Genomic DNA, 24,783 nt, shown 5'->3' with positions numbered 1-24,783 from the left:
TGAGAACAACTGGATTCAATGATTTTTCCCCCCCATCAGTAATGGAAGTACAGGCTGTCAATAGTTGAATGTAGTAATCAAATTTACCATGAGAAACTCTCCATAAATATACTCAGAGAAATAGTCTACAAAATTATTGCTTTGAGCCAAAAATTCTGTGGTCATGAGAGCCAAGAAAAATTGAGGAAATAGTCTAGATTGAAGGAAACTAAAAAGACTTAGTAAGTGATTGCAAATTGTGATCCTGACTTGGATGTTTTTGGTAGAAACAAAACAAAATATTTTGGAGATGATTGGAAGGTTTCTGGGTGATACGTATAAGGACATCCTTTTATTTTATTATTCTTGCCATTGTTTATCAAGCATGTTGTTTGTGGATATGAATGTATTTAAATAATCTAATGAATATATAAGTGTAAGGAATTTCAATTAGCTTATAAAATAGTAATTATGGATTGCTTTATTTTCTGTATTCTAAATTTGAAACTTTGGTCACTTAGTTCATGTAGAAAAACTTATAAGTAGAAAAACTTATAAGACACATAAAATATGTTGCTGCATTTAAAAAGTGTGATTAAAATTTCAAAAACATACAAAAGTAGAACTTAAAATTTAAGTCCCAGAGATTTCTTATCCCATTTCTTTTTTTTTTCCACATTCCCAAACTTTATTAAAGAAATAGCAATGATGATAAATCTCTAGAACATAGTCATTTTGGGGGGACTCCTCCCTCAAAAATGTGACATTTGATTTCCAAACGCATGCCACAGTATACATGCTTCTTAATTGCACTCAGTAGGTGAGAGGCTGAAATTCTAAAATGTTTATCTTCCAACTTTCTCATCTCTGGTTTGCCTTTGAATTGGCAATACTTGCCTTAGCAGCTTCTGTAGCTTCATTAATTTTTGTCTGTAGCTCTCTGAGCTCTTATATATGCAGCAATTGCAGAATTTGAGCAGCTTCGTTAAGAACTACATCTCCTATGTCAACACCAAGAATATGCTTGTCTACAGCAACACACAAGCCCTTGTTTGTTTGATTTGCTTTAGCAGCTGCATCCTGTGTCAGATGCTGCTGGACCAAAATGCGAATTGCCATCCAAATTGATCAATGGCTCTGCATTTTTAGCTACATTGTCAGCATTTTTTGAATTATCAGGTACCTAGTCCTTGTATTTTTCAGCATTATCTCTGTATTCAAGTTTAATAGCTAAACCTAGAAGCCAGTCAATTGCTTCTTGTTGAACCTGAATCTTGAAAGGACAATTAACATCTCTGATGTGCTTTTCAAAGAACTCGGGCCAGTCACTGCTGTGGATGTTTCTTAAATTACTTCTGTGTTCAAGCTTGTAATGTCTGATTTTCTGGCCTTCAGGCCAAACAACAAAGTTTCTAAATTCTGTTTCATCTTTGTAGTTGAAGCCAGCAGGGTTGTGGTAGCAGAGGGCCTTCAGCTTGCATGGAAACACAATCACACCTCTTTCTCTGCTCCCCCTGACTTAGGCAGCAAGAGGAAAGACAGGCGGTGCCGGCAGCCCAGGCACTGGTGACCCAGCAAGAGGGCCCCTCCTGTTTCTTTTAATTGAAGACAAAAAACTTAAACATGGCAAATTTGTTTCATTATTCAGAGCTACTAGTTCATTTATTTTAAATTTTGAAACATTTCAAACTTACAGAAAATCATAAGAATGAAATAAAAAGAAAGAGAGAAACCAAGTGTTATTATCTTTTGAGAACTTAGTTCCTCTGTGGTAATGTGTGAGAGCTGGCCCTAATGCCCTCATATTACTAGGTGGCTGTGTATGCTATATTGTGCTAAATGGAATTTGACCAACCCGAGATAATCTCTGCAACTGTCTGCATAACTTTATACTGAGAATAACTTGGGCTCATCACACCATAATTTACATGAGCTCATTCAGCTGTAAAATCCCTAGTCTTTTATGAGTAACTCCTAGACGTGGCCTATTATAGGTTCATTCAACGTGCCCCTGGAAACGGAATAGTAATTCTATATTACCTTTTATGATGGTGTTCAATCTCACCTATTACCTCAAAAGTCAGACTTGAACTATTTAGAAAATTAAGAGTTGAAAGCAGTTCCTCTATTATTAAAGCAATAATTGTCACATAGCACACATTAAAGTGTCTGGTGAGTACTAAGCAGTCTGATGTTGACACTGGTGTTCTTTCTTCTTGCTTTTGGTAAAGTCTGTAGCCATCTGAGTACTGCATGCTTTTCTCTTAAATAACCTCCTTTGTATATATACAGTTAGTCAGGTAAACTTTAGAACCTAATATTGATATAAAGTAGTGCATGTAACAAATCCATATTACAGTCTAATAGTTTTTATCATGTCATGTTTTTCTATTAAATGCAAACCTATTATTTGGTTTTACTCTACTATTTTTATAATGAGTCTAATTTAGTTAATACTTACTACAAACCAGAAACCAACGAGCCTTTGAAAACCACTCTTCCTTCTTTGCCCTTCATACCAATCAGGTGTTAAAGTCTGCCAATATTGTTGCTTCAATATCTCTGTAATATGATTGCATTTTTGCACCCAATGGCTCTTCATAATTTAATGAATAAATACTAAATGGCAGCACAAGGCCCTTCATGATCTGCACCCACCTCCTTCTCCCAGATGCACCCTGATAGCCAACACTGGCTGAATCTTAGATGCAGTTGGTTTTTCATGCTGCCTGCCTCGTGTAATCTGTTTCATATAGCTGGAAGTCAACATCTCTCTCAACTCGCTTCCCTCCATGTCTGCCCTTCACCCTGTGAAATGCTTCCTCATCAATCAAGAGACAGCTTAGGCATCTTCACCTTCACTTGCCTTACCTGACCCACTCACGTAATAGGACCACATTTCCTTAACAACTATCTCCCAATATTGGAATTATGTCTTTACATGCTACCCCCACCCCAGTATACATATATACACATATATGTATACATACATACATACACACACACACTATATATAGTGTGTGTGTGTATACCATGTACACAGAGGGTACCAAGAAATATATACACATTTTAAGAAGATAAAACTGTATTAAAATTGTAATGCTCAATATATACTGATAACAAAGTATGAATACAGTCATGTATATACATTTTTTGGGCACCCCTGGTATGTGTGTGTGTGAATATATATAGATATAGATATAGATATAGATATAGATGATATAGATATAGATATAGATATAGATATAGATATAGATAGATATATATAGATATAGATATAGATATAGATATAGATATAGATATAGATATATATAGATATATATATACTCTCTCCCTGAGGACAATTTCTTCTAATTTATCTTTATGGCTACAGAGAAAAGTAAGTGCTTTACCAAGCCTATGTACTCAGAAAATAAGTGATTGCATTAATTTATAAAATGGTTATTAGAAAAATGAAGGGGAAAGAAAAAGAATATATAGAACCTCATTAAAATTGAGCCTGAAAAAATGAGGGGAGGTAGATAAAACTCAGTGGGTTCAATAGATACCTCTTCAGTGCAGTTTTACTTCCAATGCCCAGATTTTCAGTTTTATTTTCTTTCAAGAAATTTGAAAAATTAACACCAATGATAATTCAATATTGTAAAATTTTGATCATATGTATAAGATGCTGCAACTGACCGTCAGTTCTATGGGAGTAATATATAATAAAACTCATGTTCTCATGAAGAGCATTGCATTATGATATAAAAGTACAGTTTGGAGCAATTAAATATCTGTCCAAACTTACCTACTTTTGAAACACCACTTACCATAATTCTTTTCTTGTTCAGAAAATATCAATAGTTAATATATATTGAGCAATTACTCCTCTAGGAGTTATGTTTTGTTTTAGTTCATTTAGTCTTCTAAATAGCTATGTGGAGTAGGCACTGGAATCATCCCCACTTAACATATGAGGAAACAGTAAAGCGGGGTGTGAAGTATACTTCTCAAGTTCACAGAGCTGGGGTAGTGCTGTGCCATTTTAACCGGCGGGGTAGCTCCTGAGCTCTTGTCTTTAAGCACTAAGGCTCTAACATACTGCCTAAATATGCCTGTGTCTTAAGAAAATTATACACAGTATAAGTCAACTTTTAATGAATATTAGCTTGTTTATGGCAATTTCATTTTTTTCATATTTCAACTAGATGGCTTAAAGGTTTTCCACACATTTCTAACTTTATTTCCCTTAGGATTATTGGGCTAAAAATACACAGATCTTCCTTTTAAGTGTGTGTGTGTGTGTGTGTGTGTGTGTGTGTGTGTGATTTTCACCTGACAGATAAGTTAATACATAGCTCTAAACAATCATATATCTATTTTTGGAAATATTTTCTCAATAGACTTATATAAGATAAATTAAACATGTAATTTTGGCATTTAAATGTCAACTAACACATAGTGTATTTTTATCTTATTTACTTTTTCTTAAAATTTTACAGCTTATTTTATGCTCATAATTTTATCTATAATAAAACCTCATTAATATAAGTGTGTAAGGAATGAATTACAGAGTTTCTAATTCAACTGTTATTGATAAAAATACTTTCAAAATATTTGACTCAATCAGAGACCCTATGCACTGGAAACAAGACATATGATTAGCTTGCTATTTAATGCCAAATGTCTAAAATGTGTTATGCTATTTTATGACTTTTATTTTTTTACACTTTAACAAGTTTGTCTTACATAACATGTAAGCAAATGAAAGTGAAATGATTATATATCATGTAAGTTACAAAATGTTTTGGTCAACTCAGGCTTTTTTGTGGATGTGATTGAGATTATTTATCATCTATAGCTTTTAAATCAGGTATTATCACTTCAAGAATAGGAGACTGCAGGAGTTCTATGCAAATTCCTCTCAGGTTTATTATGGGATGGATTTAATGTCATTGCCTTTATATTTTATACACAGATTCCAGGTTCTAAACAAGTAGGTAAAGCAATGAAAACTATATTTTCTCTTACCCGGGAGCTGAAAAATAGACTTCAGGGTACTATATCAGTCAATATAGGCTGCAATAATTCCAAAATATCAATACCTTAGAAATACCAAGGTTTATGTCTTTCCTACACTCTGTAGATGTCTATCACTGGAACTGCCTCTGAAAAGTTTCTGCCTGCAAGTACCATATCTCACTGGCACTCAAGTTTCATTGGACAGAGCATGTCATGTAAATCTACCTTATCAAGGTAACTGTGGTGATCCAGTATGCATAGAAATAGAGGAAAACTAGATATTGGCAAACAGTGGTAATATCTACCATAAGTACCAAGATGGTAGGGAAGGACATTTTTGCTGTATTCTCAGGTTCCTTCTATTATGGTTATTTTATAATTTTTGTTATTTCCATAGTTTGGTTTTCTAGCACATATTTTTTTTTCTTTTCTAAAAATATATATTATTGTTAATATGTTATTGAATTGTGCTGTGGCAAATATATTTCTTCTCTTTCAGTTTTGGACTGCTTGATACTTATTCAAGACCTACGAGAAATTCTGGAGTGTTACATGTTTTTATAGAGGATAGGGAATTTATTTGCTTTAATATTTTTAAAAGATTACTTGCTTCTCCATATGAACTGAAATTTACTTAATTAAAATAGTGTTTTAATAGCAGTTATTTGCTGTTAATTATAATTTAGAAGGAACAGATGTTAGAGGCTGAAAAATCAGCAAAAACTGCCTATCACTATCAGATGAATGACATCATTAAGACCTACAAGGGTCCTGACAGTGGAAAGAAGCAAATACAAGATCAAAAGATGATGAGAACAAGAAAATAAATTTCTTGCTAGAGTCAAATCTTTTTTTTAAAAGTTTATTGTGGTGACAATGGTTAGTAAATTTACATAGGTTTCAAGTGTACAATTCTTGAGGTTCAGAAAGAAGAACAGCAAATCCAGGGAGTGTCAAACAGTATTCAAAAGGTCTGTGTAAATGGAAGGTGCACTTAACCATCATCACCTTCCTCTTACTACAACCTCTCTGGAACTTGATACCCTGAGGTTTTTGTGTTTTGTACTATTCTCGCATAAGCACAGATCTGCAGACATACAAAAAAATATTTTATATTGATACTTCACTATTCCATCACATATAAGGACCGAAGAAATAAAACCAGTTCTGTGAAGGAAGTTGCACATTATTTCAGTTAAGATCACTTCATTGCTGCTTGTAATGAGGACTGTGACAATGCACGTTATGAAAAATGTGTAATTCACTTACCTTTGTTTGAGATACTGAAGTTACTTGCCCACCTAGAGCAGTCTTCACACAATATTGAATTGCTACAAACTAGAGGCAATGAAAACATAAAATTTATTCTATGAAGATAGATATAAATGTCCCTATGAGGCTCTTTTACCATTTCAAATTTATTTTGAATTATTCCCTATACAATATGAATATTATATTAATAACTACAGGGTTTTAAATGTATTATTCATGGCCAAGAATACAATATGAAGGAATGAAAAATGCAGGAATTAAAACAATATATTTAAATCTCTTTTCTATTAAAATATTGCCTTGGTTAATTTCATTGAAACTCAAGTCATGCCCCTAAGCAATAGGCTAAAGACAGCATTATTATATAAATATGACAGTATGTCATTTAAATAAAATTGTATTCGAGAATTAATGCATACCATGACCTGTTTACAAGAATAAATTTTATTTTGAGCTATAATTGTAGTGCTGGCAAGTACAAAAGCAAGTGCTTTGTAAATTAAGACACATTGTAATGTTATAGCCTATTACTAAAAAGGAGGTGATTACATATGTATCTATACTTAAGTCTTAATATAAAATTTTATTTCAGAGTTCATGTCATGATTCCTATAACAATAGATTCATATAACAATAACATGAGATATTTCAGGATATGTATCTCCCTATGCAGATCCACACATACCTTTTTTATTGAAGTCTCTGAGTGTTCAAATAAGAATATATATTCAGGTAATAAACTATTGCCATTCTAGAACAATTACAAAATATTAAATACACAGAACAACTTAAATGTCTACACCTATATTTGTAGCTATATTCAAGATTCCTATTTCCTGTGTAAGTACCTATCCATCTGTCTATCTATCTATCTTTAGGTGAATCTGCTTTTTCCTTTTTTTTTAAGTGTATGAATGTGCATACTGACAGTTTCTTGAAAAAACAATTCTTGAAGACTTCAAATCATTGTAATTTGAAGTTCATGGGTTCTTATAAACTCAGAAGTTACAATATCATATGGACTGTTTTTGCCAGTTTTATTTTCTTTGTCCCTTGACCAATATAGATCAATCATCTCTTTTGATAGTTAAGTTAAATTTAAAATATACTTCTTCCAACAGATTTCACAAGCATCTTAATTTACTTATATGTAAGCTTTATTAATAAAGAAAGGCATGCATTTTTTAAAAGTTAATAATAGTATTTTCATTAAAAAAATAAAAACATAGAAAAGCAAACCCCCTCCCCCAAAAGAAAAGCCTTTCTACTAAACTTTGCTTAATTATGTGTATTGGAAAAATTAATTATCTTCTATTGGGTTGTTGGAAAAGTCATGATGCATTTTTGCAGTGAAAAACATAGAAAAAATACATCATGACTTTTCCAACAACCCAATATTATATAGTCTTCTTACTTCAAAGAGATTATTCAAGAGAAAATGGAATGGGTATGAAGCCCAATGATAAGTAATCTAAAGTGTTGCTGTGAAAGAACACTGAATTCTAAGAAAAAATACTACATTTGTTGAAACTAAAGTGCAAATAAAACACATAATCTAGGCAATTAAATCTAAAACGTATACAATTATGTTAGGACAGTTTATTTACAATTTCTTCAGAGTGTTTATCTTCTCTGTTGGTTTGAAAATGGCATCTTTTAAGAGAAGAGAGCAAAGGCTAAGATGGCTGAGAATCCAGGCCTTGGGGTTCAATATAGATGACTAAGTCATTCAATAGAATAATGCCATTAGAGACCTTAGTCACTACCAAGGACAAGACGACAATCAAATAGGTACAAAAAGACACTTCACATCAGGTAGTTAAGTTTTCCAGTAAAATATTATATTGGAAGGGGTCTTATTTGAAGAGGAAGTTACCAAGAAGACTTGTCCCTTTTTCTAGGTAAGGCCACTTTCCTTTTTACCTTCTTTAGATGATTTTAAGGTTTTTACTTGAAGGTGTCAAGCTTGAAAACTATTGAAAACTAGGTATCAAGTTATGAAAGGTTTTAGGTGACTCATTATACTTGATTGACACTTTTCCCAAAATTGCCTATGTATCAATATAACCAATTCCTTTTGTGGTCTCCAACTCACTGGTACAAATGGACTCCAAACTCAGAGCTGTTAAGTGCAGGGACCATGTTTTAAACATCACTGTATTGTTATTACTGAGAACAGTGGATGACACATCTGAGGGTCTTAGGCACTGCCTGTCAAACGGTAGTAACCCAGAGTGCATTCACTTTTGTTCCTACCTATTCACCTAGGGACATTTTTATTTCTTATATTTTAAGTTTATTTTTAGAGTTCCCAGAATGTCAGAGATGCTCAAAGTTACCCTCTGTGCTAAACTGGAGCACTCCCTTTGCACTTTTGTTAGATGTTGTCACTTCAGTTATATCCTAACATATTTTGTCACATACTCTGACAGACATTGCTTCTATCACATGCTAAAGACCATAATCTCTAATTAGGCACCTGATAACCATCAGATATTGCCACCACTGACAGAAAAACCTTACCTAGAAACACCAAAGTAGACAGGTTTATATACAATAAATGATAACTTTCATCTTATTAGCCAGATGGCCCTACTGTTTGGATCTTTCCCTCCCTGTAAAACCTATAACCATTTATACATAAGAGATTATCAAGAATAGCATTTCAGCAACATGAAGATGGTTGATTTGGGGGACTATGTTCTCATGATTTTATGTTCTTGTAGAATTTTAGCTTTTAACACTCACTAAACTGAATCGGTCTAGGATATGTCTTCTGACAGTTTAGAAAGAAGGATAAAATTAGATCAGCATTTTCAAAACTGGGGTTGATTTTAAACATGATAATAATTGCTTGACATTCATTTGATGTAAGGTAATATTCATCATTTTAAAAATTAGTCTTTTGTGATGTAACTTTGTGAATCACTGTGTTATTATGTACTTCTCCCCTGAAAAGTCAAAGTATACGTCAATATAATAATGTTTCTAAGATCTCCTCCAGTAAAAGCATCCACTGACTTTTAGCACAGCATTCCCAAAGCTTACTTGAGTATGGAAAATATTTGTGAATCATTGGTTCATAGAACAGGCATTGGCAAATTTTGGCTTAAAATGATGATGCATGTACTCAACAATGGCTAATATCAATAAATAACAAAATCAAAACTATACAATTTCTAAATATAACCCAGGGAAAGGTGAAGTTTCCCATTATAATCTTCTAGAGTTACAAATATAACAAAAGGGATCTCTCCATAAAATTGATGAGGAAATGTGAAGAACTATATATGTCTTGTAAAAGAAAAGAGCATAAAGAGAAATAAAAGTCAGGGCATGTTTAATAAAGATCTTTGCCCTTATTAGGTATTTAAAACACACACACATTTTATCTGAATAAGCCTCTCTAGTGATGAGTAAAAGGTCTTGAAAAAGGAGGTAAATTAACTACCTTAGCATTTATGGTTGGGGGGGGGGCAGTTAGGATAGTATATAGAATTTTATCAGATATTCATAAGATTATTTTGAGCAATACTGAAGGTATTTTGAAGCTTATGAATAAAGACTAAAAGCCTAGAAAGAGCAGAAATCATTTGGCCTTTTCCAAAAGAGTATGGCAGCAAGTGGAATCAGTAGTACATACCTAGAGAGTTAGTGAAGCTCAGCAGGTAGTGGTGTTTACCATCCAAAGGTATCTGTTCTTCATCTTGAAGGCCATGTGAAAACACTCAGGGTTAGTAGAAGAACATGATCATGGTCATAGTGATTTGTAGAAGGATCATCCTGAAAGCATCAGTAACTGTAGTGCACAAAGGTACCCCTGAGAGAGGAACTGTGGTTTGGGAGCCTATTGAAATAGTGACCCTGAGGAAGCTGAAGTCCTCGATCTGGGTCAGTGAGTGCATGGATGACAGTACCATTGAAGAAGGGAGAGGTAGGTGGAACAGATCTAAGGCAGGGGGAGAAGTGATATTCAGTAAGGTCAGGTTCAAATTTTAGTATCTTGTGGAACATATAGATGTGACTTGCCTTTAGATACTTATGTCTCTTGAATGCAGGGTGAGAAATAAAAGGTGAAGATACAATGTTAAGCATCACTAGTACATAGACAACATATCACTGCATAGGTGAAAAGCTAGTGGAGACATGGTGATATTGAGAAGGAGCCATCACAGAGACGAGAACCAGGCAGAAAGGCATCAAGAATAGAGAATTGTTATAGAAGTCGTGTTGTGAAGCCACTACAGCAGTGCGATCAAACACGGTACATTCATTCCCAAAGGGTTAGTTGAATTTGTGATTGAAAACTCACTGTTACTTTGCATAAAGAGTTCTGGTTTTGAAGTAAAGGAACTGTAACATAAAATTAGAAATATTAATCTAGAAGAAAATTAGCATAGAAACCTTCTTGTTCAAGTCTTTGTTTACAGATTAGGAAACTGATGAATGGTGATGTGGAAGAAATGAAAAATGCACTGATCTTACTTTTTCTTTATGCAATAACCTTCTCAACTAGTAATTTAATATATTTTAAAACAGGTTATAATATAGTACTAAAATGTACAAGAAATATGTGTGTTTTTAAATTTGTTCACTGATACACAGAGATTTGCCTCAATTCTATAATAAAAATTGGATTTAATCACGACATTTACCCAAATGTTGTCAAATAACTAACTGAACTTAATTTTTTTCATGCTGTCATGTAGTTGAATGCTATTTTTGTTTTTTGTTTTAATGTAGTCATGACACAGCTTCAGTTTCATAACAATAAAAACCAGAGGTTATAGTTGTTTTTCTGAATTTTTGTTTCAACTAAATTATATAAAAACAAAAGGCAAAATCACTATTACTAACTTATAGTAAAACTGAGTTCGGTTTTTTGTATCACTGTCTACACAGAGTGCTTTTTCTTCAGTGGAAACAAGAAATAATAATAAAAAAAATTTATTCTTTCCCTGGAGTAGCCAAAAAGAGCAATTCACTGGTGACCACTGTAAATTGCTTTAGGGCAATAAAGGATGTTGATTCATTGGCGTTTCACCAAGACTGAGTGAGGACTAGAGCAGTAACATGCCAGGAAGCACAAGTAGGGTGATAAGATGTAAGAGGAAGACGTTCAGTAGTAAAATGGAAACACGGAAAGCACTAATATAATATTCTGTGGTGGAAAACTTCAGACCTGATGCAGTATTTAAAAAGTAGCATGATAGTTTTAAAAAATGCACTTTAGATACATAAATCAGAATAGTAAGACAAAAACAAAGGGCGAAAAAGGATTCAAAATCAGCAGACCGAAAATAGGAAAGGATTACAGTTATGGGAATTGAGAATGAAGGAAGAAGCTGAACAAGACTGACAGCAAAAGAATAATGAGAGGTGAAAAAGCTGATATGCAGTGAAGAGGGAAAGAGCAAGCTAACAGCACAGCAATCAAAGAGTAGCGGCTGTATGACGACAGGAAAGACTGACAGTACATCCCACAAAAAGGAAGCTATGCATAGGTGACACTGGTGGGTATAGGAGGGGAGATGATACATTTGTTTAAAATAAACCCATCTAGCAGCAGAGGGGAAAACAGAAGCACATATTTCTTGAGGCTTTGCTTCATTTATATAATAAACTCGGTATCAACTTTCAATAAAATGTACATTTAGAAAATATACTTATGGAGCATATCTGGCATTTTTGTGTGCACATATGGATAATTTTGGTGTGTTTATTACTAAGCTCTACTAAGGAAGCCATGAGTTTCAAGGTAATACAATAGGGCACTTAAAATTTGCGAGCATGTAAATATGATTAGGTGCAGTAGAGAATACACACTAAATCAGTTAAATGTCCCCAAAGTAAAATAGTTTTTACAAAGCTACCAAATTAAATCTGAACCCAAGAGGTCAATTCAATTAGATTAGTCGGCTTCTGGTTCAGCATGGGGTGAAAGGAACTTATAGATGCCACTTTCAGACACTAGATGATTCCAGTTCGTTCGATGGAGGTGACTGCTTTCTCCCTGTGAAAATTCTCTCTTCATGGCTCACATGACACTGTGTTGTTTTCAATTCTCATATTCTCTCTCTGTCTCCCCTCTCGCTCTCCCTTTCCTAAGCAGCAACCTTCTCTCTATATATTCTCTGCCCTTCGAACTCATCCACTTTCAGGAATGCACTACTTAATCTAGGAAACTAACTCCAATATCTCTACCACTAGCCATGAACTTCTTCTAGATCTTCTCACTCACTAGTGGAAAATTTCACTTTTATACTTTGCTGCCTTTTTGACCGCACTATAGCTAATTCTGAACTTATTTCTATGAGTGTTCTTTTTTATTCTATTTTCTATTTTGACTCTACCTCTCTTTTTTCCCATTCTGTTAATGACATCAGTGTCATCTCAACTGACCAGACTTGAAACCTTGGTATTATTTTCCCTTCGCTTTACCTCTCACAAATTGTTCAATCGAGCCTCCCAATACTCCCCAGTAATGCTCCATATGAGTCATTCATGCATTCACTTAGCAAAACTCAATCCAATTTTCCAAGTATTGTTATGACAGCTAGGATATGACAGCAGATGTGCCAGCCATATCCCTTACCTCATGGATTTTCCAGTGATGGAAGATCAAGAATAAAATACAGCAGTTTAAGTAATATGTGTTTCTCAGATAAAAGCTTAAAGTAAACACCTTTCTTTCCTCGGGCTCAATAAATTTGAAACTCATTTCAAAACTGTTTATAGAAAATTCAAGTTAAAAACAAATTTTATCTAGAGTTGTAGTCCATTAAAGTTCTTGAATGTATTGAAAGACATTGTTTAAAAATATTTTATCAATCATCAGACATGACTGAGCACTTGAAGTGCAGACTTTATAAAATGCCCTGTATGGCAGGACTGAGGGTTGACACACGTTTGGAAGTCTATCTTACTCCGTAAAAATCCCTAAAATGAGATTTTTTTACAGCATCCTTTTTAAATTGTTTTGTGTGACAGTGCTTATAGTCAAATGTGCTTTCTAATTATCACTTGTATTTTTTCACTTTCTTCTCAGTAAAACCAAAAACAGTAATGTAAGAAAAAGCAAAACAAGGCTTGTAACTTCAATACTTAGGGAATCATTTTGAGTTTTGAATGAGTCATGCTTTAGATTAAACAATCTGTAATTCATCTAGCCTTTCTGTATGAGCAGCACTTTTGAACATAACGTTTGTCTTCTTACTCCCACCTTTCTTCCTGCAAGTCTCCCCACTTATGTTTTGTGGCTATTAAAATGGGGCACAGTAGTCTAATACAGTACTGTCCTTTTTATATTTGCATTTTACCTAAAACCCTCCTCTGAACTGTCATTTATAGCCTACTAATGTTTACATCTGCTCTATTTTTCCAATCCAACCTTGTATAATATTAGAGCTGAATTCATCATATTACAAAGGTAAAATTTATTCAATAGTTATTTAGAATGCATGATAAGTGAATAAATGAGCAACTGCCCAGATGTATTTTTTTTAATTAACGTTAGTAGCATATTGCATGGACATTCTACAATGAAGTACTATAACTTAAGTATTTACTAGAAAATTAAGATACTGAAGGGAGTTTTCATTAAATATATGGATAACTGAATAGTAGGTTTCCATATTAGTTTTATTTAGTCAATTTGAAAAGACCAGCTATCATTACCTGTGCCTGTTACAATGCTCCAAAACAACTTAACTATTGCCTGTCGCTTCTACAGTAATTTCCTGTTAATTTAACAGGTGAAAACACAAGAGTGATTTGAAATTCAAGAAAAATTGTACTGTTCATATAATCCAGTTTTGTTCTATCACCAAATACTAGCATCTCTGATTTATAAGATCTCTTTAGTTTTTCATGTGGCAAGTTTATTTCCCTCCTTTCTCTCTGTCTATCTTTCTGTCTTCTCTGTCAGTCTCTTTGTTTCTCTCCCATCACATACACACAACCCTGTCCCAGAGAGAAACTACCATTTATTTTTCTGACCAGATTGGTACATGTCATAACAAACATGTTAAATTTTTTAATTAGACTCATGGAAATCATATAACTTACCCCAAACAAAATTGACTAATAATTTTAAGTGCAGGCAATCACTATGCATATTATTTTATTGGAGAAGTCTGAGAATCACAGATGCAGCTACTGATTAAGAAAATAACATATATACCTTTTTAAATCTATCACTTTAAGATAGGCTTTGGTTCTGCGTTAACATGCAAGCTGCTTGGTCAATGCGGGGGAAACATTATTCATGCAGAGAAAGCCATTTCAGTTATTGATCTTTCCCATCTCATACCTCATTAATTGCACAGATTAGCTTAACTTTCCAGGTAGCCATTAATACATAAATTGCATATTTATTTATCATTGTCAGTGGTGTAGGAGCATAACATCCTGTTTGTAATATTTTATATAATAACAGAAAATACCTAGGATGTTACACAGATTCAGAACCTTTAGCCAGCACAGCATTATCCACAAGTTTTGAGTCAGAAAGCACTTAGGCGTGCCCACTCCCCTACTTCCCACAGCCCCTTCATTGCCTTATTGCCTTAAGCTTGACTGCTTCCCACTTAAAGTTAACTCCCTGAATTCTGAAGCCATATCCATTTGAGATCCCTTTAAAAAAAAACAAGCCTCTCTTTTACATAGCAATTGCTTCCACTTGTGCTCAGAATATTAATCTGCCTCTTTTTTTTTTTTTTTTTTACTGAAAAGAGCCTGCTTTGCTTTCATCCTTCCCCTTGGTCTCAAAGCTTACTCAAGCCTCCCTTATTTTAAAACTGCCTTCCCTGAAAGCTGAGAGTAAAATTAACAGCTAAGATCAGGGGAGAAGGCAGTAAAGTCAACTAATTAATGTTCATGATTAGGATCTCAATCTTCAAGAAATGCTTCATGGATATCCAATATATAGTATTTAAGAAAACACGGACTGTTTGTGTTTAAAAGTAGTAAAAGACATTAGTTCTTAGCAATTTAAAATACACTGAAAGGAAGATACAGTTATATATAAAACGTCACTCCTTATATAAACATAACATTTTAGTGCTTGGAAAAAACATTAGTCAATTTCGCCTTTCAGTAGCAAAGAAACTGAAGCCCATAAGAGAAATTGCTCCATTCTATGATCTGGGGTGTGGCAGAGTTAGTATTATAAGTCATGTCTTCTCAATGGCTGGTACTTCTCAATTACTGAATACTTACTATGTTCAAGCAATAGGCAGCATAGGCATGTTGATGATCACAACAAAGCTTAATGACAGACCCTTTTTCTCCCCTGAAACAGCATACCCTAAACATGGAAATACACTTTAGTTCAGTATTCACTTTCTATTTCCTACTGTTCCCAGTCTCATTTTTCAAATTGAAACTGCTTTCCCATTGCCCTTCCTCTTATATTTTTAATGGCTGAAAAAAAATTAAATATGGATAAACTTAGATGAATGCAATAGTACCATAGCTGCATTTGCCTCATAAAAGTCAGAATGTGTTTAAAAAGTATGTTCTTATTAAAAAAAAACAAAAAAGAAAAAGAAAAGAAAAAAATTCATTCTAGCTTACTATGCCTTATTATTTTGTGAAACTACATTTTGGTATGAATGCTCAGTAAGTAATTTTGTAATTTTAATCGCTTAATTGTATAAGGAGTGTATAGTACTGAATTATAATTCATTTAAGTCTTTTATTGTAAATCTCCATAGTTTTTTTTTTAATTTATAGAAAAAACATTCTGTCCATAGTGTTTACTTGCTTTACATGTATTTAATGTTAAATACAGGTTGGAGTGTCAGCTTCCTCTTTTATTTAAGATTCTTAACAGCTTATAACCAATACACTTTCATTAGTGTTATATTTCTCATTAAGTCTATGTATTTCCAATAAAATGAACTGATGTTACTGTGAAGGTATCGTCGAAACGATCAAGAAGAGAAGAGCAGTTTATCACTAAGCCATCCATCTACAGGACAAAATCTTGGAGTTCTTCCCTGTAGCATTAGTTTTCTCTGGCTAATTTGGTTGGCTTATAGTAAATGATTTAAAGGCTGACCTAATCTCTAAATATTGCTCTGTGAAATGTTCTGTGTTTTGTGTCCTCTATTTACTTTTGTGGAGTCGATATTTCTCTACTCAACTGCAAACCTAGTTTTGTATTCCCTTGTTATTTTCCTTTCAGAGCAAACACTATTATTATTATTATTTTTAACTGTAATAGTTGACTGCTGCCCTGAAGCCCCTAACTACTACAATCCCCCTTGGTTTTCAAACGAAAAGATTGGAAATGCACATACTGCAATTTTCACAAATTCATTGAACCTGAAAAGCAAAGGAAAGCTTGTTAAATGCTAGAGCAGCACACAAGAAAAAGTCTGAAGCAGTTCAGGAATATAACAGAGTTAATGATCTCACTTCATAAAGAAAAGGAATCAAAGTGGATGAAACAGAAGGATAACTAGAATGGAGTGGAAATTGGGTAATAAACGTATTTTCTAAGTATAAATGAAAATATAGTTTTAACATCTAGCTTTAAAATATTTACATACATGCATATAACTCAGAATATTAATTTTTTTATTTAAAATTTTTTAAACTATGGAATGTGTTAGACTAGCTTCTAGATTTCCATAGTCTTCATTACATTGACTTCAGGTCTGAAAATTTATTTCCAAATAATTCATTTGAGTGATTTTATTTTTTTGAAAATTTCATGAATAATTGGGACTTCAGAAACTGAATGAGAATGGAAGACAGTATAATAATTTTCTTCAGGAAATTATTTCAAACTTAGAAGACTGGAAGATGAAATGAGAAGTGAATCCTGAATGAATCACAAATGTTTAAAATTGGTTGAAGGATAAACATACTTTATTTAGAACTCCCATTACAGTATATGCTATTCTTTTATTATATGTGTCACATTTGATCTTGTATACTATATCTTTGTGTCTTAATTCCAAAACCTCATCCCTTTGAGTAGAAGATGAATGTTTGTTTTCCCTTTCTGATCTGTAACACTTTAGAATGGTGCTTTATTCATGTTACTATGGAGAATAGAATGAGAAAAGAAAGGTAAGAAAAAGAGAAGAAAGGAAATCTTGTTTAGTTAATTATATGAAACTATCTGAGAGAGGTTGGAAATGATATATAAATAAGGATAGGAAAAATAGAAATGTTTGAAGTCAGGAAGATAGTTCAAGCAAATACCCTACTTCTTGTGTTTCTTAAGACTCAAGAAACATAGATTCCATTGCTCTACAAACCAAATTTTCAAATAAGAATTCAGTTGACCATATGCCAAATCCTGTAGAGGACTTGCAAAGTATGAGCCAGAAGCAAATGTAGGTGGCAATGTATGTGTTAGTCACTGCCTCTCATGCTGAGATAGTCACATTGTAAGAAATAATTGAATTCAAATTGTAAAGTTTTCCTTCATCCTCACTGTGGATCACAATTAGTGACCAAAGGAAAGGTATACTACAATTGTAAATGTGGGCTTAATCAGCATTGAAATAACAAGCATAGCACTACGAGTATGTTTTCAATGATAAATATGCCAGTCAATTTAAATTTTAATAACTTAGCTACTTGAAGAGGAGCAGCTTACAGTGTTTTTCTCCCACTTTGAAAATTAAGTGGAGACACCACACACACACATGCGCACACACACACAACAGTAAAGGAAGGATATTACATACACATACACCATACAATGTGAGGATAGGTATGTGTTAGTGTATATAGATATATTGTCATTTCCAACATTGTATAAAACAGTAGTCAGCTGTTTGTTAATGGGGGAGGAAAATAAATTCAAAAATGAGCAGTCATAGATTAATAACAAAAACATAATTGCATTTGCTTCATAAAAGTCAGTTCTTTAAAAAGAGTTTATGCTATATAAATAATATTCATAATGTTAATGACTTAAGTGTTGAAGGAGTTTTTGTTGTGCTGAATTATAGCTCATCTCCATTGTTTTAATTTTCAAAAATTTATAGAAAGAGTACCCTTTTGTCTAGGGTGTTTTTTCACTTTATCATTTTAAATATTATATGTAGAGTGGAGACTCTCTTGTTTTTTTATAATTACTAAAATAATCTTTCACTCATGTTACCTCTTTCAGTAAATCAATATACTTCAATAATATGATATAATATTAGGAAGCTATTCTCAAAAGGATAAAAAAAAGGGAAGTGTAGTTTATCATTATATTGTCTACCTACAGCATAGCATCTTAAGTTCTTCACTCAAAAAAATGGTCATTGAAATCAATTATCTCATGCCACAGGTTAATGGTGAATGATTACATTATGGGCATTAAAATATTTTCTTTATTAATAGGTTTTACATTTTGGAAAAGTATTTGGTTTACAGAAAAATTGTTCAAAAAGTTTAGAGAGTTCCCATATGCCCCTAATCCCACTGCATAACCTCTCCTATTTTAAAGTCCTGAATTAGTGTGGTACATTTGTTGCAACTGACTAACCAGTAAGAATCCATTATTATTAAAAAGTCCACAGTTTACTTTAGGACTCACTCTTTGTCTTGTGCAGTTCTATGGGTTTTGACAAATGTATAATTTTGCATCATAATGTGATGCATCTCCCATTATGGGGTGATACAGAATAGTCTCACTGCTCTAAATATCCTGTTTTCCACCCATTCATTTCTCTCTTCTTCCCTACCACTCCCCTCCCTCGATATCTGGCAATAACTGGTATTTTTACTATCTCTATAATTTTACTTTTTCCAGAATGTCGTATAGTTGGAATCATACAGTGGATAACCTTTTCAGATTGGCTTCTTTTCAGTTAGTAATATGCATTTAAGGTTCTACCAAATTGTTGTGTGGCTTGATAGCTAATTTCTTTGTACTGCTGAATAACATGCCATTGTATACATGTATCCCAGTTTGTTTATCCATTCATCTATTGAGGCACATCTCAGTAGTTCCAAATTTTAGCAATTATGAATAAAGCTGATGACAAAAATCAAGTGCAGGTTTTTGTGTGGACAGAAGCATTTAATTCATTTGGGTAAATATGTAGAAGAGATATTTCTAGAACATATGGTAAGCTTATATTTAGCTCTTTAAGAAGCTTCCAAATTATCTTCTAAAGTGGCTGTTTCACATTTTACATTCCCATCAACATTGTGTGAGAGTTCCTTTTGCTCCACATCCTTGCCAGCATTTGGTGTTGACGGTGTTCTGGTTTTTGACCATTCTGATAGGCGTGTAGTGGTATCTCATTGTTTTACTTTGCAACTCCATAATGCCATATTGCTTTGAGTGCTTTTTCATGTGCTAATTCGTCATTTGAATATATTATTTGGTGTGGTATCTATTCATATTTTTGCCCACTTTTTAATTGGGTTGTTTGTTTTCTTAGTTTTGAATTTTATGTGTTCTTTGTATATTTTAGATACCAATTCTTTATCAGGTAAATATTTTGCAAACATTTTCTTCCAGTCAGTCTCTTATCTTATCATTTTCTTAATAGTTGTTTGCACATTTTTTTTAATTGTTTGCACTTTTAATTAAGTCCAATTTATAATTTTTCCTTTTGGTCACACTTTTGTTATTGTATCTAAAATGTCATCGCCAAACCCAAGGTCAGCTATGTTCTCTTTTGTATTATTTTCTAGAAGTTTTACAGTTTTGTCTTTAACATTTAGACCTATATCCATTTTGAGTTAAGTTTTGTGAAAGGCATGACATCTGAGTTTAGATTCACCTTTTTGAATGTAGATGTCCAATTGTACCAGTGACATTTGCTGAAGATTATGTTTTATTCTTTAATTACTTTTGTTCCTTTTTTAAAGATCAGTTGGCTAGAGTTGGGTGGGTACATTGTTGAGTTTTCTATCCTTTTCCATTGATCTATTTGTCTATTTTTTCATCAATACCATATTATCTTCATTACTGAAACTTATAGTAAGTCTTGATGTTGTGTAGCTTAAAAACCATTTATATCAGTAAATATTTTAAAATAAGAACATTTTATGTGTCTTTGTTACTAAATGGAAAAATTACAAAATAAAAAGTTTGTGTCTTGGAATTTAGGCACATATTAGTTAAATTCAGTGGCTGAAGCATTATTATTGCATTTTTATAATCCATGACTTTTTGTTTTCTTTGGGGAAATTCACTTCCATATTAATTCTCCCAAAATCTTTGTGCTCTGGTTGTTTTAGTTGCCTTTATTTGGTCTCATTTAAAAATCTTGTTTGTAAGGCCTTATTTTATGAGAAGGAAAAGCAATAGCCAGATATAACAAAACCACATATAACTATAACTATAACTATATATATATATATATATATATATATATATATATTTTATATGTAATTTTGAATTTACTCTTAGTAGAGACTCATATGTGTTTGAGTTAATGTGTCATGGTAGAGTGGGGTGTGAAAATCACACACACACACACGTATTTCCCCAACTCAAACAAAATAGAGTTAGGAAACAGAAAAACTGAAAGGATGAGATGAATTCAATATTTGTTGCTGTTTCAAAGTAACCTCAACTATTCAATAGAAATGTGATGAAAGAAAGTGATTAATAGATCATAAACTATCTTCTTGAACAAAATGACAGACTACACAGTGAGACAAAGTAGCATTTTAATGGATCAATTGGGGACCTAATTTCTCCTTATTGCTGAATAATATGCCATTTTATAGATGTATCCCAGTTTGTTTATCCATTCATCTGTTGAGAGATGTCTTGGTTGCTTCCAAGTTTTAGCAAGTTGTAGTGACTGGTCATGTTTTAAGTAGAGGAGTGGTTTATAGTAGATTATACATGAATACAAGAGACAATTGAATGGAGATAAATCTAAGAAAAAAACAACAATAAAACAAATGAAAAAGCCTCCAAGAATGTATTGTTAACAGTGAAAAATCAGAGTTAAAAGCTTTGGCCTAGTGACTATACCACTGATCAGACTATCTCTGCTTACTGTCACACAATCATACTCCACTTTCCACACTTCATGGCATGATAATAAAATTATTTGAAAATCTCACAACAGATTCACTGGTCTCATTATTAGAATGTATGTGATTAATTGGAAAATATGATATGTCAAAGAAGTAGTTTGTTGAAAACCCTGGCGAGTTTTTCTGCTATAAAAATCTGTTAAATGTCAGATCAAATATTAGGTATGATACACACACTCATTTATTCCAGCCTTTTCATTGTCCACAAGTTATGTGTCAAAAGTTCCCACATTTGGGAGAAGGTAATCAGCAGTTATCATAAAACATAATCTGTTAACAGTCCACAGGCCTTTATTTTCATCACAGAAATTCTACCATAACCTTGTCTTCAAGGAAAGCTGTCAAATAATTCCACGTTATATATTTTATACGAATAAAATATTTATAGGCACATAGAATCATTGCTGAAAATACTATATTTAATTCATGAAAAAATTAAAAATCATGTTTAAGCATTTTAATTTAGGCATGAAAAATGTGATTTTTAATAAACTGCATAAGCCTAACTTTTTGTGACTAGCCATACTGTTTCATTTTGAAGATGAGGAATTTGAATAAACCAAATACCATAACAGTGCCTATCTGTGATGTGAATGAAAATTGAAAACAATTTTACAAATATTTGTAATTCCTCCAACACATAAGATGAGGATATGAATAGAGGTACTGCATACATTAAGTCCTAGAATATGGTGTAGGATGGTACAATATTGTGTTAGGAGTTTATAAACTCCTCACTCCTCTAGGAGGTAGTATGTGACCTTGAGCAAGTCATTTAACTCTCAGATCCTCGATTCCTTTCTTTGTGATCTGAAAAGTTTAACATAGGTAATTTCAAAGTCTATTAGAGCCTTAAAAATCAGTCCACCATCACATGTGTATACTTAGAGAAAGACCATGTATTTATGGATTTGTTTCATCTTGAAAGAAAATAAGCTGTGCTTTGCAAAATTATATTTTTTGGGGGGACCACACTGTGGAGTGATCATTTTATAGATGAAGTCAGTTAATTCTAATTTTATACTCTGAAAAAAACCTCCAATAGTAATGGGCCCTTAACTAAAAAGTGACCTGTAATGATGCCCTATGTTAATAGAAAGTTTCTCGGCATCTCTTTATGTGCAGTGATTTTTACTGAGAGAAACAGTGTAACAATTATGTTTATAAAGCTATAAAAAAAGACAAAGTATTTTTTCCCTAATTTCACTACATAGTATTTTTTGGAACTTTACTTCACAAAAGATAATCAGTCACTCAGGGAATTAGAAGCACTCACTGCCTATTAATTACCCTAATATCTTTGTGCTCTAATTGTTTTGGTAGCTTTTATTTGGTCTCATTTTTAAATGTCCTATTTGTATAGCTTATTGTATAAGAAAGAAAAGCAAATAACCAGTTATAAAAAAACCCATCTGTAATTATTTTGATCTGTGAAAGCTAAAAGTTAAATAATCTGAGAAAAATTCAACTCTTTTTATAAATTAATCTACTTTAAGCATCACAGATTCATAATTTATATTAATTTGCTTTTATAATTTTTAAAATTAATTTTTGAAGATTTTTAAATGTAACAAAAATGATATGATTTATCCACCTTGTTCTTGCTTCAGAAAATATGTAAATGAATGATTTAACTTATTAATATTATATAAATTAGGTCTTAAAGTTATATTTTATTGTGTTTTAGCAAGATTTTAGTTTGATATATAATTTAAGCAAATAGCCTTTCTTTTATTACTTGCTAATCCAAAATGTATGTGATTTTACTGGACTCTGTGAATGTTACTTTTATTCTGTAAAACAGATTAGAACCTAACTGATAAACAACAGTATCATCTGAATCTTGCAAGTTCATATAACATGGCTAACCTTTCTGAGTGTCTAAAATGCCTCAGATTTAAATAAGGCAACATTACAGGTTGTATTTATTTTGAGGCTTCATGGACAGTAATCCATGTTCATAGAATCCCAAAGGCTTAAATTATACCAGTGACAACTCAGACTGCTCAGAAAATGTATTCATCATTTATAAAGGATACTTACATTTTATTGAGGCATTCAAACTCTGTGCATATTTAAGTGGATTTGCCTAAATAATATATAAGCATAGATGTTTTTAATTCTAAGGAAATGATAGAAGCTAAAGTCATATAGTGTATATGACATACAAGTTTTGGAAAGGATATTTCATTTTAGCATTTATATTACCTGAAATAAATGAGTGCCACTTTCTCATCTTTATCTGTTACAGAAATCAGAAACAAAAGGCTATATCAAAGTATAACAACAGAATCTAATAATTAGCCTGGCACAGAAAAGTCTATTGTAATTCTGTGTTTTCTCTTTAAATATATAGTAGTTAAATTTCTAAGGTAAGCCAGAAATTAAAGACTGAGTCATATGAATTGACAAACAAAACTAGAGAAAGTTTTCTTCAGTTCCTGCTGTGTTTCTAGTAGTGGTGTACATACTACATTTGATGGAGAATTGTGGGTGATTTTTGAGCCCAACTGAGAACCTGAGCAATTGGTCTTCCTGGAACATTCTTCCTGCAGATATCTGAAAGGATCTATTCCTCACTTCACTCATTTGGGCTGTGGTCAAATGAGACCAGACACATTCCTTGATACACTTTGTAAAACAATATTCTCTACCATACTACAATCTGCTTAGTTTTTTTAATAAACGTTTTATTTGGAATTAATTTTAGACCTACAGAAAATTTGCAAAGGCAGTACAGTGAGTTCCCATATGCCTCTCACCCAATTTGTTTTCTCTAACACCATTTCCTCTTATTAAAGTGGTAAATGTGTTAAAATGAAGAAGCTAATGTTGGTATGTTACTGTTACCAAAATCTAAAACTATTCAAATTTCACCAGCTTTTCTCTAAGTATACTTTCTGGGTTCCAGGAACCAGTCCAGGGCACTGTGTCTTTGTCCAGTTGTTGTGTCTTTGTCGTCTCCTTTTGTCTGAAAGGATCTTAGTCTTTTTTTTTTCATGATTTTGACAGTTTGGGGGATTACTGGTCAGTTACTTTGTCCCTCATTTTGGGTTTATTTGTAGCTTTTCTCATGTTTAGAATAGAGTTATTATTATTTTGAAAAAATAGTTTTAGCATTTCTGAAAAAACTATAACAAAACATACATATTTTCTATCTGTATACCACAGAGTTTCTTCTTTAAGAAGAAACTTCTATGTTTATTTTTTTCTCAATTTGCCTTTCTCTCTGTGTATGCCTTTACCTTTATATCTCTCCCTCTTTTCACCTTAATCTGTTTTTCTTTCCATCTGAATTTCATGTAATTTGTTTATATTTTTATCCTCTGCTTTATCAATTCATGTTATTAATCCAACATATATTTTTGAGGACCCTCTTTGTAAGGCTGTCTGCATCAAACTAGGGATACAACAGTGAATGAAATATGATGGTATGGGAGTTAAATTCATGCAAGAGGACATAAATACAATATGGCAAACAGGGCATGACAGATGGCGAAAAAAAAA

General features: G+C 32.6%; 1 pseudogene; it reads right to left on the bottom strand.

Moving 5' to 3' along the window:
* Positions 1-840: 840 nt before the first annotated feature.
* On the bottom strand, positions 841-2,234 carry LOC109377235 (UPF0568 protein C14orf166 pseudogene; annotated as a pseudogene).
* Positions 2,235-24,783: the final 22,549 nt, after the last annotated feature.

This window comes from Hipposideros armiger, unplaced genomic scaffold, assembly GCF_001890085.2.
Source record: "Hipposideros armiger isolate ML-2016 unplaced genomic scaffold, ASM189008v1 scaffold_1331, whole genome shotgun sequence".
NCBI classification, from domain to species: Eukaryota; Metazoa; Chordata; class Mammalia; order Chiroptera; family Hipposideridae; genus Hipposideros; species Hipposideros armiger.
Note: the sequence above shows the minus strand (reverse complement) of the source record. Positions and strands in the feature narration are given on the sequence as shown.